This window comes from Aquarana catesbeiana, linkage group LG04, assembly GCF_042186555.1.
Source record: "Aquarana catesbeiana isolate 2022-GZ linkage group LG04, ASM4218655v1, whole genome shotgun sequence".
NCBI lineage: Eukaryota > Metazoa > Chordata > Amphibia > Anura > Ranidae > Aquarana > Aquarana catesbeiana.
Genome location: NC_133327.1, coordinates 654,087,696 through 654,104,247, shown reverse-complemented (window position 1 = coordinate 654,104,247; position 16,552 = coordinate 654,087,696).

Here is a 16,552-nt window from a genome sequence, read left to right as displayed (position 1 = left end):
TTAGTTGCTTTTCTTAAGTGAAAATGTGAATTGTTTGCATTTAATGGCATATCCAGACTTTAGATTTAAAACAAACTGCCATTTTCTATAAAATAATGCAAGGAGAAGTTCAAAGCAGAATCCATTTTGCACTGTTCATCTGTTTTCAGTAAACTGAATTCTGATTGGTTGCTATGGATTGCTGGGCTTTGCATTTATTGTTTTTTTACAATAGTTACTAAATAGGGCTATATGTCTTTTGTTTGAATTTTCTATTATTGCTCTTGGGGTGATTTTTGGCTTTGGGCTATTTTACCTTCACATACTCAAATTAACAGTGCACGACAGTGGGTGGAATTGAAAGCCGCTATTGAACTGAATAGCAGCCATAAATCCACCCACTTCCATGCACTGTCAATCAAAAGTAAAATGGACCTGATGGGGAACTAGTCTCTCAGTTACCCATCAGGCTCTACCCACCCCAGTACAACCCTCCCTGGCCATGCGCCTGGAGCGCCCTGAGGAAGGAGTGTTGCTCTGACCTCGGTGCACACACCGACAGATTCATGTGCCCATCTCTGTACTAGAATCAGGCACAAGCCCTGATAGAATTCTTAAGCGTGTCTACAAATTCCTCTTGATCTGTGAATTCCTCCTGCCTGTAGCTGGCTGGATATCTAGCTATTGTCCCAAACATGTAAAAAAAAAATGCTCAAGATAAGTCTGTATATTTTTCAAAACTTTACAGCCTGTTTAGGAGTCCTTCAAACATTCATGCATCTGTTTTGTCTTTGATCACATGCTATCTTCTTCTAAAGGTCAGAGGGGATTTATGCTACATTTGCCCTGGTGGCATCAAGAGGCAATTGGCAGGTGGTTCTGTTCCCTGCCAGGTGCCTCTTTAACAACTGGCGTGAGGTAGTGTATTGTGCCAAATGGAAAACATGAGTACAGTGTGGTGCTACTCTATCAATGTTATTTGCCACATTTAAACAATAGCCTGCATTGCTCCTCCTGGTAGACCAACCCCTGACCTCCCGCATTGGGGGTGTGATTGGAACATAGGTGGAATGCTGCTCCAACTTCTCAGGCACCAGATGCTCTTTTGCATTCAGCGCTGGTGTTAACCTCCCTGGCGGTATTCCCGAGTCTGGCTCTGGGTGGAATTTCAGTACTAAAAGTGGTAACCCCAAGCCAGGGATCGCATCGCAGGATCCAAAAAGAGCTTACTTACCTTGTCCCCTGGATCCTGCGATGTCTCCCCGCAGTGTGAGCGGCTCGTCCTCCGCCCGATTCATCACGGAGCCGGGCTCTGTTCCCTGCGAGCGTTGCGACGCACAGGGACGGAGAACGGCGCCAAATTCAAAAAGTGAAACACATGCAATACATACAGTATAATGTAATCTTACAGATTACATTACTGTATGAATTTATTTCACATCCCTTTTGTCCCTAGTGGTTTGTCCAGTGCCCTGCATGCAGTTTTATATTATAAAAACTGTTCTGTTCTTTCTGCCTGGAAACTGGAGATTGTCCATAGCAACCAAAACCCTTTACATCAAAAGTGGTTTTAGACCAGCTAGAAAAAAACGATAATAAATTAGAATCACTCGCAGAATTGAGCGATAGTGATTTGTGGGGAGATCCGTCATCAAACACTGAAAAGTAATGACAGCGACAATTCTGCAACTGAGCAAATTTCAGTGTTTTTGATTTGATTACATTATTGAATCATTTTTATTATTATTATATTATTATTTGGTATAATTATTTATAGTTATTTATTATATTATAATTTATGATTTTGTTTTTCAAACTTTATCATATCCGGGATGTCTACTAGACTCTGGTTTGGACAGATTTAAGTGAAATATTCCTAAGAATTACAGGCCTACAATATAAAACATCAAATTTCCATGCAAAATAATGGTACCACTTTCAGCACCTAAAATCTAAAATAATCAGGTTAATGTTACCTAAAATTCCCCACTTCCATCCAAATGCCACAGGCTTTATACCAAATGATGGTGCCCTACTCATCAGATTAAATCCTTATAGAATAAACAAGTAATTCAGAAATCAAGGAGAGGGACAGCTTTGTTATGGTCTTGTTGGAGGTGTTGGAGACACAAAGTAATATGGAGAAATCTTACTATGGTCCTACCCAAGACACATAGACTGATTTAGCCCACTGCTGTCTCCCTATCGTCACATAATAAGTTTTGGTAGACGCAAACCTTTAGGCCTCTAAGTGACAATAATTGATAGTGAATCCTCTCTGCTGCTCCAGGGTTCACTGAAGTGCCAGGCCAAGGAGGGCGCAAGTGTGGCTGGCTCCAACTGTCAGCCATAGCCAGCTGTCGATGAAGTAGCTGGGTAATAGTCCACTTTAAGCTGACCAGAGAACAAAAGTAAATTTACTCCTGTGACCCTCAAATGAAGTACAGCCAAAAACCTTGGTAACAGTTCTCTGTTAAGATCTTCCAAACAGGGTATTAAAACTCAAATTTAGTTTCAGATATAAATATTGCTGATCTTTAACTAAACACAAAGAGCCAAAAGTAAAGCAAAACGGGTCATAGTTTGAGTATAAAAGAGATCATCCCACAGGCTCACCACCAATCTCTTGGTCCCACGCTGGGGTTAGGGTTTCTCCTCATGTCAGGGCAGCAAACATCCCGCAGGGGTTCAGCAACCAGCATCTCAGTTCTTAGAGGGTTCATCTTGCTCGCAACCTGTGAACCTCTCCACTCTACCCCACTGACACAGGTGCTGATCCCTTTCTGCTGCCTTTCAAGACTCTCTTTGCTGAGGCTTAATCCCTTCAGTACCAGAGTCCTTGTAATCAGGGTTTGGAGGTACTCTTTGAACCTCCAAAGTTCTCAGTGCTTTCCTTTCACTCCCAGCAGCTAAACAGAGTGGTGAAGGAGTAAAAGAAAAATACAGTAAGTATATGCATCTGTGGTCATCTGTATAAAGTAAAGCTGTATGGGCAAAGCACAGATTCACTTTAAAGTGTAGGGCAGAAGAGCCTTATAAGCCAGAACAAAGAATACCAAATATAACAATCCCAAAGAACAAAATAAGAAATTTACATTTAAATCTCCAGAATGTTCTTTATAAATATGTGTATAAAGGTCTAGTATGAATAAAACCCCCATGCGTCAGTGGCAAATCCTTCCCTTGGCATGAAATCATTTTCCTAACATGAAATTAAAATTTAACAGCATGTGTGCTCATGTGTGCTCATAACGTCTTTGATACGTTTTCCTGGCAGGAGCGGATTTTTTCCCCTAAATTTGCACCAACACCTTTCAAGAGTGATCTGTAATGGTATTATGTTTAAGAATCATATTTTTTTTATACTGGGTGACATCGATATTACCAACTTAAAAAAAAAAAAGATGGAATTACAAAACATTCAGATATTATGGTATCTTCCATCTGGAATATATAAAATTACACAATGTTTAAAATACTGTATATTACAGAGAGGACCTTATATTAAAAATGTTTTTTTGAGAGCGGAGAGAAGTGGTAAAGCCTCAGATTTTTGACTGTCTGGGTCCATATTGGGGACATTTTCTCCACTTGGCCACAGACCACACAAACACACATTTTTAGTTGAGTAAAGCTAGTCATACATGTTTAGATTTATGGGATAGAACGAAAGCAATCTGATGGATTCCTGCACCCATGCTAAACAGCATGGATGTAAGAATCTCCCCTACTAGCTATTGTATTCAGACAGCCACTGAACCTGCTGCTGTCTGAATACCTGAACATTTTCCAACATTTTTTTTGGCCAGTTCCTTAAAATCTTTAAGTTGACTTTTGTGGATCCCCGTGGTGTTAACAAGGCTACCCAAGGTTTGAATCTTGCCTATTTAGCAACAATCAGATGAAATGTGAGACATATGCTTAGCATGAGGAAGGGTTAGAATTTCTGACAATGTTTTTATCATTGTATATGAATTCCTATACTGGTGACAATCGCTCTCCCTTGATATCAGGAACAAAGGAAAATCTCTCCAATGAAGCCGCCAACAGAAGAAAAAAACCTGATAAAAAAAGCTGTAGATGGAGTTAGCCTTTAATGACTATTGAAAAACTATAGGCAAAAAAAAATGACATACATGATTCTGCTTTAACCACCGGACCTCCGGAGGATTTACCCCACTTCCTGACCAGGCCATTTTTTGTGATACGGCACTGCGTTACTATAACTGACAATTGTGCGGTCGGCTGGGAAAGAGTTAACATCAGGGGTGATCAAAGGGTTAAATGCATTCCTAACCAGTGCTTGTGTACTGTGGGGGAGGTGCTTTTACTAGGGGAAGGCATAGATCTGTGTCCCTGCTTTGCAGGAACACAGGATCAATGCCTTCCCTGCTGACAGAACAGCGATCTGCCTGTGTACTAAACAATCAGCGGGTGGTGGCGGACATTGAAGTCCATGGTACACGCCGCTGGGCTCCCTCTGTGTGTAATCACAGCAGGAGCGAGCCGGCAGCGCACATGCACGCACCCACTACCCAGAAGATCCAGCGCACAGCTGCCACTCTGTAGCAGTAAAACTGCTATAAGGTGGTCTGCAAGTGGTTAACACAACAGTTTTTTGTTTTCCTATGTCCACCCATAACATAGTTTTTATTGCTTGTTGATCCTGCCAATGGATCAGTTTTTCCATCAGAGTGACAAAATTGTTTGTTCTGCAGTGAAATCACAATGCAGCACTGTCACCCCATGGACTGGGAATCCAAAAGAGGAATAAGGTCCAGTTAGGTCCAGTATATGCATAGTTACATTGGTCCAATGTAAATGTAGACTAAACCTGACTGATGCCCCTTGAAGCTGAAAATCGACACCGCTATTCCAGTGATCTCCGCTTGTTTCTAGGTCCCATGGTAAGTGGCTTCCCCTCTGCATTGTGAACATAGAAAATCAGCCGCTCGGCATGATGCAGGGTCCCTTAACCACAGGACAGTGCTTTTTGCTGCCTAGTTCTGTATACCCTTTCAGCCTAAAGGTTGGGAATCACTTGTCAGGTTCTGAAAACACTTGCCAAGCACCCCCCTTTTGACATTCACGTGAGACCCCATACACACCTATGTCTTGTGATAACGTGTGCATTGCGGTGAAAACCATTTCTAATGGCACACCAATGCATCAAAGACATGCACTCAAGTTTCGGTGCACCACAAACCATGGGAAATGTACTACCATGTGTTGTGGTGCACTGTGTTTTAAAAATTGCACATGTACTGTCAAATGAATGGGTTGCGCATTCAATGCAACACAAATTAGCACAATACATAATGCGTCAGATAGGTGGAAAGGTATAAATGAGCCCTTAGGAGAACAGGCAGATTCTTTTTAACCAGTTCAGGTTTGCCCTATAGCAGTTTTACTGCTACTGGGAGGAACTTGTGTGCCATATCACGTATATACACGTGATCTGACACTTCCAGGTAGGGGGTGCTCATGCGTGCCGCCGCCGGCTTGCTCCCACTGTGATTACACACAGTGGGAGCCACTCGGCAAGTACCGCGGAATCGAAAGTCCACCGGCATCCGCCAATTGTGAGGAAAAGACACAGAACTTCTCATGTAGTCACTAGTTCTATAGAAGGGACGGATTGTACTTAAACGGGGAAGGTGCAGATCGGCTTAAACGGGGAAGATGGCCGAAAATTTTTTGGGGGCTTTTAAACTAGGCGACGGGGGGAGGGTCCAGACGTAGAGATAGTCAGCGCGGAAAATATTCCAGAGGGTAATATTAGGGGCATTGGTGGTAGGTTGACTAAAGCACATAAACCTGAGGTAAGTAAAGTAATAAGTCCTATTTGCAACCTCGGAACACCCAATAAGAGGATAATATGCGACCAGTCCAAACTACGTGGCATGTTCACCAATGTCAGGAGCCTGGCGGACAAGATGGGAGAACTAGAGATACTGTTGTACGAGGAGTAGGGATGAGCTTTATGTTCGGGTCGAACATGAGTTTGACTCGAACATTGGCTGTTCGAGCGTTCGTTGAAATACGAACATTATGGGGTGTTCGTGCCAAGTTTGAGCGGCGCGTCACGCCCCATAATGCCCTGCGACATCGCAATGCATTGATGTCTGATGATTGGCCAAGCATGCACTATGACCCGCATGCCTTGGCCAATCACAGCGCTGTCAGCAAAGAGAGCCATAATTGGCCAAAGGCTCAGGGGGTTGAGTCCACGCCCCACACTATATAAGGCTGCCTGCATTTCGGCCCTGTGTAGTGTGTTGCTGGCGTGGACCGAGAGAGTGTCATTTCATTTGCAGGCAGAAGACTCAGTTAGCTGCAGTGTATTATATATATATATATATATATATATATATATATATATATATATATATATATACAGTCAGTCTTGTGTGTGTATATATATATATATATATATATATATATATATATATATATACATATATATACATATCCACTGTATTCAGTTTAGCTAGATCTGACTGCAGTCCGTTCCTGGTGTACTGTTTCTAATATACTTCAGGCAGGCAGGTGATTCAGTTAGCTGCAGCGTATTTAACATATATATATACAGTCAGTCTCGTGTATATATATATATATATATATATATATATATATATATATATATATATATATCCGCTGTATCCAATTTAGCTAGATCTGACTGCAGTCCGTTCCTGGTGTACTGTTTCTAATATACTTCAGGCAGGCAGGTGATTCAGTTAGCTGCAGTGTATTTAACATATATATATATATACAGTCAGTCTCATGTATATATATATATATATATATATATATATATATATATCCGCTGTATCCAATTTAGCTAGATCTGACTGCAGTCCGTTCCTGGTGTACTGTTTCTAATATACTTCAGGCAGGCAGGTGATTCATTTAGCTGCAGTGTATTTAATATATATGTATATATGTATATATATATATATATATATATATATATATATATATATATATACACACAGTCTCGTATATGTATACATCCACTGTATCCAGTGTAGCTAGATCTGACTGCAGGCTGTCCCTGGTGTACTTTTTCTAATAGACTGTCAGGCAGGCAGGTGATTCAGTGAGCCGCAGTGCATAAAATATATATACAGTCTCCTACATATATATATCCACTGCATTCCAGTCTAGCCAAGCCTATATCTGACTGCAGGCCATTCTATATCTGACTGCAGGTCGTTCCTGCGCTCAACAACAGAATCTGTGAGGGGTTATTGTGTTGTGGCAGCACCACCACTGCCTAAGACCCAATTTTTCTGCCCCTGTTTAACAGAGGCATGTAATTACAATTTTTGATCTAATATTTCACAGCAGGGCCCGTTCCTGCGCCCACCAAGAGTAACTGTGAGGGCTTACAGTGTTGTGGCACCACACCACCACCAAAGGCCCAATTTTTCTGCCCCTGTTAAACAGGGGCATGTAATTACAATTCTTGATATAATATTTCACAGCAGGGCCCGTTCCAGCGCCCACCAAGAGTAACTGGGAGGGCTTACAGTGTTCTGGTACCACCAACACCTAAGGCTCAATTTTCTGCAGAGTATATGGGGCAGGCCGTACAGCATATACAGGCGGTCCCCTACTTTCAAACATCTTACTTACAAAGGACTCCTACTTACAAACGGAGGGAGACAACAGGAAGTGAGAGGAAATCTACCCCTAGGAAGGGAATTCTCTCCTGTAAGAGTTAATATGGGAAAAAGGTGTCCCCACTGATGCTTTATTACCAATCCTTGTTGCCCTAATAACCCAAAATGTTCAAAATCCAATTGTCATTGGGACAGAAAGTGAGGTGAAATCTTCTGAACAGGGGCACAGACAGCAAAACAAATGTTACAGGGGTGATAACCCTTCCTGATGTTTTCCATTAAGCTTAAAAATAGATTTTTTGGCTGGAGCTACAAAATGTACCTGTTCCAAATTACAAACAGATTCAACTTAAGAACAAACCTACAGTCACTTTACAGGCATACTAGAGACCCCCCCCCCCCGTACGATATTTAAAGGAATATTTCACTTTTATTTTTTCACTTTAAGCATTATTAAAATCACTGCTCCCGAAAAAACGTTAGTTTTTTAAAACTTTTTTTTTTCATTGATACATGTCCCCTGGGGCAGGACCCAGGTCCCAGGTCCCCAAACACTTTTTAGGACAATAACTTGCACATTAGCCTTTAAAATTCGCACTTTTGATTTTTCACGTTTGGGTTCCATAGGCTTTAATGTTTTTCGGTCCGTTCTCATGTTCTGCCGCGAACCGAACCGGAGGGGTGTTTGGTTCATCCCTAACGAGGAGGATTGAGATTTTGTGGGAATTTCAGAGACTTGGTTCAACAGCTCTCATGATTGGCTGGCAACCATTCAAGGGTATTCCCTTTTTTGCAGAGATAGAGAGGGCAAAAAAGGTGGAAGGGTATGCCTGTATATCAAGAATAGTGAGAGATGACATCACTAAGGGAGCTAGGGAGGAGGTGGAATCCTTATGGGTAGAGCTCCAAAGGGATAAAACTAAGTGGAAAGTAATGCTGGGCATATGCTACAGGCCCCCTAACCTGAGAGAGGAGGGGGAGATAGACCTCCTATCTTAATTTGGATTAGCGGCAAGGATGGAAGTGTCACCTTAAGGGGGGATTTTATTTATCCAGACATAGACTGGGCGGAAGGAACCGCACATTCGTCTAAGGCTCGTCAGTTCCTAAATGTCTTGCAGGACAATTTCATGGGTCAGATGGCAGACACAACAACTAGAAACAAAGTGTTACTAGACTTACTGATTAACAACAATACAGACTTGATCATGGATGTGGAAATACGCGGCAATTTAGGAAACAGCGATCACAGGTCAATTGGCTTTAGTATAAATCACACAAATAGGAAACATAAGAGGAATACAAAGACACTGAATTTCAAAAGAGCCAACTTCCCTAAACGAGGAACCTTGCTAGAAGATATTAATTGGGATAAAATCTTAGGAACAAAGAACACGGAGGAGAGATGGGTTTGATTTAAGAGCATATTAAATAAGGGCATTAGCCAGTGCATCCTATTGGGAAAAAAATTTAAAAGAGCGAATAAAAGTTCTGGGTGGTTTAACTCCAATGTAAAAATGCATATAAAAGCAAAGGAGAAGGCCTTCAAAAAATACAAGGCTGATGGATCATCATCAGCATTCAAACTTTACAAAGAATGCAACAAGAAATGTAAGGGTGCAATTAGGGCGGCTAAGATAGAACACGAAAGACACATAGCGGAGCAGAGCAAAAAAAATCCCAAGAAATTATTTAAACAGTAAAAGAGGGAGGGCAGACCATATTGGCCCCATAAAGAATGAGGAAGGGAATCTAGTTACAAAGGATGGTGAGATGGCGAAGGTATTGAATGTATTCTTCTCCTCAGTCTTCACGAGGGAATCAGGGGGCTTCATTAACCAAAACTGCAGTGTTTATCCTCATGACACGTCACAGAAAGCGCCCTCATGGCTAACAGAGCACAGAATTTGAAATAGACTTGAAAAACATAACATTAATAAGATGGCTTGCAACCGAGGGTCCTTAGGGAACTCAGTCAAGTAATTGCCAGACCATTGTTCCTAATTTTTACTGACAATCTACTTACTGGAATGGTACCAGCTGATTGGAGAAAAGCCAATGCAGCAACAATATTTAAAAAAGGGCCAAAATACATCCCTGGGAATTACAGACCAGTTAGCCTAAGATCAATATAATGCAAGCTCTTGGAGGGGATGATAATGGACTATATACAAGATTTTAGTAATGAAAACGGTATCATTAGCAGTAATCAACATGGATTCATGAAGAATTGTTCTTGCCGAACCAATCTATTAACCTTCTATGAGGAGGTGAGCTGCCATCTAGATAAAGGGAGGCCCCTAGATGGGCAACAAAGCTCATAAAGGGTCTGGAGGACATTAATTATGAGGAATGTTTGCAAGCACTGAACTTTTTCTCTCTGGAGAAGAGACGCTTGAGAGGGGATATGATTTCAATTTACAAATACCGTACTGGTGACCCCACAATAGGGATACAACTTTTTCCGCAAAAGAATGTTTAATAAGACACGTGGCCACTCACTAAAATTAGAAGAAGAGGTTTAACCTTAAACTACGTAGAGGGTTCTTAACTGTAGGAGCGGCAAGGATGTGGAATTCCCTTCCACAGGCGGTGATCTCAGCAGGGAGCATCGATAGTTTGAAAAAACTATTAGATAAGGACCTGAACGACCACAACATACAGGGATATACAACGTAATACTGACGTATAATCACACACATAGGTTGGACTTGATGGACTTGTGTTTTTTTTTCAACCTCACCTACTATGTAACTATGATCTGTCTATGTAAACAAGGCAGATCGCTGTTCTGACAAATAAATTCCATCTCTTCCTCTAGTAAAAGCACCACATACTGTATAGTAAAACACTGGCTAGGCACACAGTTAACCCTTTGATCGCCCCTGATATTTATCCCCTTCCCAGCCAGTGTCATTAGTACAGTGACAGTGGATATTTTTAGCACTGATCACTGTATTAGTGTCACTGGTCCCCAAAAAGTGTCAGTTAGTGTCAGAATGCCCGTTGCAATATCTCAGTTCCGCTATTACTGATCACCGCCGTTACTAGTAAAAAAAAAAAAAAAATATATATATATCTATAGATATATCTATAGATATATCTATAGATATAGATATATCTATAGATATATCTATATCTATAGATATATCTATATCTATAGATATATCTATATATATATAAATCCCATAATTTGTAGACTCTAGAACAGTGGTTCTCAACCTTTCTAGTGCCATGACCCCTTGATAAAATTCCCAAGTTGTGGGGACCCCAACAGTAAAATTATTTTCATAGCGTGGGTTGTCAGCACCCAAGGCAAGACAAGTAATTTGTGCCCCTAACCCACGGACGTTTAGCGCTCCCTGAGTCCCTTCCACTTGTATAGTAATAAAACCTCTTATGGTACGTTTTAGGATGTACCACTCTTTTTCTTTGTTCTCCTTTCTTTCCCTTTTATCTCTCGCTATCCTAATTTCTTTTTTTTCCCCATCCCTCTCTCTAGCCATTTTTCTTGTTCTTTTGCTTATGCTTTCTATCCCTTTTTCTTTGTTCCTCCCCCTCCTTTCCTCTCACTTCCATGTGTTCTCTATTTTTATTCCTTCTCTTACTCCTTGGCGGGGAGTTAGGATGAGTGGCAGTGCTGGGGGGAGTCCTGATCAGCCAGCTTAGGTTGTCATGAGGGCCACGTACCTGATATGAGACCGAAGTAGTGGGGAGGCCTCCCTTGCACCTCGGGCCCTTGAAGCCTCTGGAGATGGAGACAGAGACTTGGTGGACACGAGTGGCAGGGGTGCCAGGGGTGCGGAGCACCGTGCAAGCCTTAGTCCGAGATCCGAGTCGAGGTCAAGTCCAGCTGGGCAACGAAGTATAAAAGGGTTAATCTGAAGAAGAATTGTCGATATCCAAGCCGGGGGTCGGTTCCAATCTGGCAGCTAAACAGTGTACAAAAGGTACAAAGAAGTAGAATGGTCAAGATACAAATCCAAGTACACATCCAAGAATTTACTATCTGGGAAGATTAACAGTTTTTTTTTGTGCTTATTGACTAGATATAACAAAATGCTTTTACTAGTACATTTAACAAAAATAAAAAATAAAAATAAGTTAATTGTTGGGGTTTGCATACACTTTATGTACTTAGAGACAGGAAATACCGTAAATTACTTAACCCTGAGTCATCTGTAATGACACTGGTTTTAAATACCGTAAACAATATCCAAGTCCTGACACATCAACTACTAATTTACAATAAGGAGCTGTTATAAACATTCACTATAACAACGCTGTTACTTGCTACTCCTTGCAATGAGCGTAACTTTTTTTACCTGGAACCGCAATTATAAAGCTTATTTAGTAAAGCAATGTAAATGTCAGTACAAATGGAGAGAGCAGAAACTTACAATAACCAAATCTGATTTTTTAAAGATTTTTCTTATAAATTTTGCAAATGTAAACAACAATAAAAACCAAACTCTTTTCGCCGTGGTCATTACAGTGTCATTTCCAGAAATAAAGTGACATCTGACCATTATCCACATCAATGTGTACATTTCCAGAAGGAACAATCGAAGTCGGCTCAAGAGCCACAACCCGTAAAATAGAGCAGAGCGGGCTTAAAGGGTGACTCCACTTTCATGGAAAAAAATATAGTAAATGCAGTTGTAAAAAAATATAACATATACAATTGCTACGCAAGTCATTTTGCAATTTAATATAAAAAAAATACCTTTTTATTGCAATCTGCAGCAACAGTGTAAAAAATAGCCCCAGAAATGTAATTTACTTACTATGACCTGTAAATGGTTATTGTACTGCTCAGGCTCGGTGAAGGGGGGTATGCAAACCAGTGTATCCGCAACTGCTGCTCAGGGGATGGAGCCTGTCCTGGCTCCTGTAATGGTTCAAGGAAAGAAGGGTGACCCGTGAATGCTGCACATCCATAGTGCCCTATAGAGATGAGTGAACTGGGAACCTCAACCTGGACTCCGACCAGGCCTCGCCTCCAATGCATTTTGCTCTGCTAAGCTCTGGGGCGGAGCAAAACGCGTTGGGACCGTGGCCTGATTGGAGTCCAGGTTGAGGTTGCCACTTTACGATGTGCGGCCTTCAGGGGTCACCCTTCTTTCCCTGAAATGTAATTTACTGCTTCTGTGATTGACTCACTCACTTCCCCAGAAGTCTGCACTAAGATACAGTGCATCCAGAAATTATTCACAGTGCTTCACTTTTTCCACATTTTGTTATGTTACAGCCTTATTCCAAAATTGATTAAATAAATTATTTTCCTCAAAATTCTACAAACAATACCCCATAATGTCAACGTGAAAGAAGTTTGTTTCTTTGCAAATTTATTAAAAATAAAAAACAAATTAATCGCATGTACATAAGTATTCACAACCTTTGCCATGATACTCAAAATTGAGATCAGCTGCATCCTGTTTCCACTGATCATCCTTGAGATGTTTCTACAACTTGATTGGAGTCCCCCTGTGGTAAATTCAGTTGATTGGACATGATTTGGAAAGGCACACACCTGTCTATATAAGGTCCCACCATTAACAGTGCATGTCAGAGCACAAACCAAGCCATGAAGTCCAAGAATTGTCTGCAGACCTCGGAGGCAAAATTTTATCGAGGCACAGATCTGGGGAAGGGTACAGAAAAATCTCTGCATGGAAGAAGTTTGGAGAGCGGGCCGTCCGGCCAAACTGAGTGATCGGGAGAGAAGAGCCTTAGTCAGGGAGGTGACCAAAAACCTGTTGCTCCAGTGTTTAACTGTGGAGAGAAGAGAACTTTCCAGAAGAACAACCATCTCTGCAGCACTCCACCAATCAGGCCTGTATAGTAGAGTGGCCAGACGGAAGCCACTCCTCAATAAAACGCACATGACAGCCCGCCTGGAGTTTGCTAAAAGACACCTGAAGGACTCCCAGACCATGAGAAACAAAATTCTCTGGTCTGATGAAACGAAGATTGAACTCTTTGGCCTGAATGGCAAGCGTCATGTCTGGAGGAAACCAGGCACTGCTCATCACCTGGCCAATACCATCCCTACCAGTGAAGCATGGTGGTGGCAGCATCATGCTGTGGGGATGTTTTTTAGCTGCAGGAACTGGGAGACTAGTTAGGATCAAGTGAAAGATGAATGCAGCAATGTACAGAGACATCCTTGATGAAAATCTGCTCCAGAGCGCTCTGGACCTCAGACTGAGGTGAAGGTTCATCTTCCAACAGGACAAGGACCCTAAGCACACAGCCAAGATAACAAAGGAGTGGCTGTGGGACAACTCTGTGAATGTCCTTGAATGACCCAGCCAGAGCCCAGAATTGAACCCGATTGATAATCCCTGAAGAGATCTAAAAATGGCTGTGTACCAACACTCCTCATCCAACCTGATGGAGCTTCAGAGGTCCTGCAAAGAAGAATGGGAGAAACTGCCCAAAAATAGGTATGCCAAGCTTGACGCTGTATTTGGTGCCAAATGTGCTGCAACAAAGTATTGCGCAAAGGCTGTGAATACTTATTTATGTACATGGGATTGTTTTAATTTTTTATTTTTAATAAATTTGCAAAGATTTCAAACAAACTTTTTTCACGTTGTCATTATGGGGTCTTACTTGAAGAGTTTTGAGGAAAATAATAAATTTAATCCATTTTGGAATAAGGCTGTAACAAAAGAAAATGTGGAAAAAGTGAAGCACTGTGAATGCTTTCCGGATGCACTGTACAAGTCAGATGTTATGCATTCTCTGCAATAAGAATTTAATTTTTGGTGAGACACTCCCCAGAGATTAAATACTTGTAAAGAAATGCAGACAGTGGCGGCTGGTGCTCAAAATATTTTGGGGGGCAGAAACAAACTGAAAAATTCTGAAAAATACTGAAACAAAAACAATTGCAGCCTCACTGTGCCCATCATATGCAGCCACTGTGCCCATCTTATGCAGCCACTGTGCCCATCATATGCAGCCACTGTGCCCATCATATGCAGCCACTGTGCCACCATATGCAGCCACTGTGCCCATCTTATGCAGCCACTGTGCCCATCATATGCAGCCAACTGTGCTCATTATATGCAGCCACTGTGCTCATCATATACAGCCACTGTGCTCATCATATACAGCCACTGTGCCCATCATATGCAGCCAACTGTGTTCATCATATACAGCCACTGTGCTCATCATATACAGCCACTGTGCCCATCATATGCAGACTCTGTGCCCAGCAAATGCAGCCGCCTATGCCCATCATATGCAGCCAACTGTGTCCATCATATGCAGCCAACCGTGCCCATCATATGCAGACTCTGTGCCCAGCAAATGCAGCCGCCTATGCCCATCATATGCAGACTCTGTGCTCTTCAAATGCAGCCAACTGTGCCCATTGTATGCAGACTCTGTGCCCAGCAAATGCAGCCAACTGTGTCCCATCAATTGCAGCCTTTGTGCCGATCATATGCAGCCACTGTGCCCTCCCCGCTGTCTGCCAGACACTTACCCCGTCATGGTAGTGGGTCAGGCAGCGGGTCAGGCAGCGAGCTGTGGGACGTGTAGCGCAGTGATAGATGCTGTGTCCCTGCGTGTCTTCCTACTGTTTTGCTAGGCAGCCAATGGGATTGTCTCTGGCTTCAGCCACTCATGTGTCCAGTATTACATCTGCGCCTCCTGATTGGCTGAGAGGGGATTCTTTGTTAGCAAAGCAAATATTCATTTGCTTTGCTATCACACCTGGGTGCACTGCGAGCGCAATGGTTTGCGCTCGCAATGCAACTTTTTTGAAGCCTATTAGCGCCTATGGCTCTAATCAGGTGCTTCAAAAGCACCCCCCGCCGCTGTAATTCAGAAACAGGTAGGACTCTGCAGCAAAGTGTGTTAAAATCCTTGCAATGCACATTGATGGCCCAGAGGGGATTGACTTTTTCCTTCCAACAAAAGTTACTTTTTTAAGGCCCAGTTCTCGAAGGCCAACTGATGCATCTAAATGAGATTTTTTGTTTACCAAGACCAGTAAAACTCAAATTCTGATTCCTAGATCCTGACTAAACACAGTGGGATTATATTTAGTAAAGAAATAAAATAGGATCGTTCATCAAATCGTCTGCAAGCGCAAATCTTTTTTTAAATTTCCCCTGTACATGATTGGGCATTCAAAAATGAATAAAGCTTCCCCTTATTCAGTAGGATAAGTGAAAATCCCTTTCCAAAGTGAACAGTTTGTTCACTTTGGAAAGGGATTTTCACTTATCCTACTGAATAAGGTGAAGCTTTATTCATTTTGAATACCCAATAACATCCAAGGCAAATAAAAAAAAAAAAAAAAAAAAAAAAAAGATTTTTACTTGCACACGATTGAATGAATTCTCCTAGTTAATGGGTCGTTAATTGTTTGCCTGCAAATATTTAAGGTTTTGCAGCACCTTTTCCAGTTACAATTTTGCAAACTGCAAATGTTGGAATAAAACAAATCAACTACTACATTTTTAAATGTGTTTTTTTTTTTTTACTTTTTAATTATTAGTCTGTGGCCTGTCTATGGGCATTAAACTATTTACATATTCTCAACAAGCTTAAAAGACATGACATCTGCGACCTTTTTAGATGATTTTATTAGTTATTAATTCTCAAAGATCACAACAAAGACTGCCAAGATCTGTTATTTAAAAAAAAATAAATAAATAAATATATATATATATATATATATATATATATATATATATATATATATAATAGAGAGAGAAAAAGTCCAAGAGGTTGCTGCACTTAAAAACTTCTTTGCTTTATTTCACAACATCTTCAGGAAAGATTTACAAAGCAAGCATAATCATTCCAAACAATTTCAAAGGTAACAAATGCCTACACAGTTTCAGATATGAGTGGATTACATTTCGGGCTAGTATACTTACGCCCTTCCTAAGATCCATTGAAGATCCGTTAGGAAGGGCGTA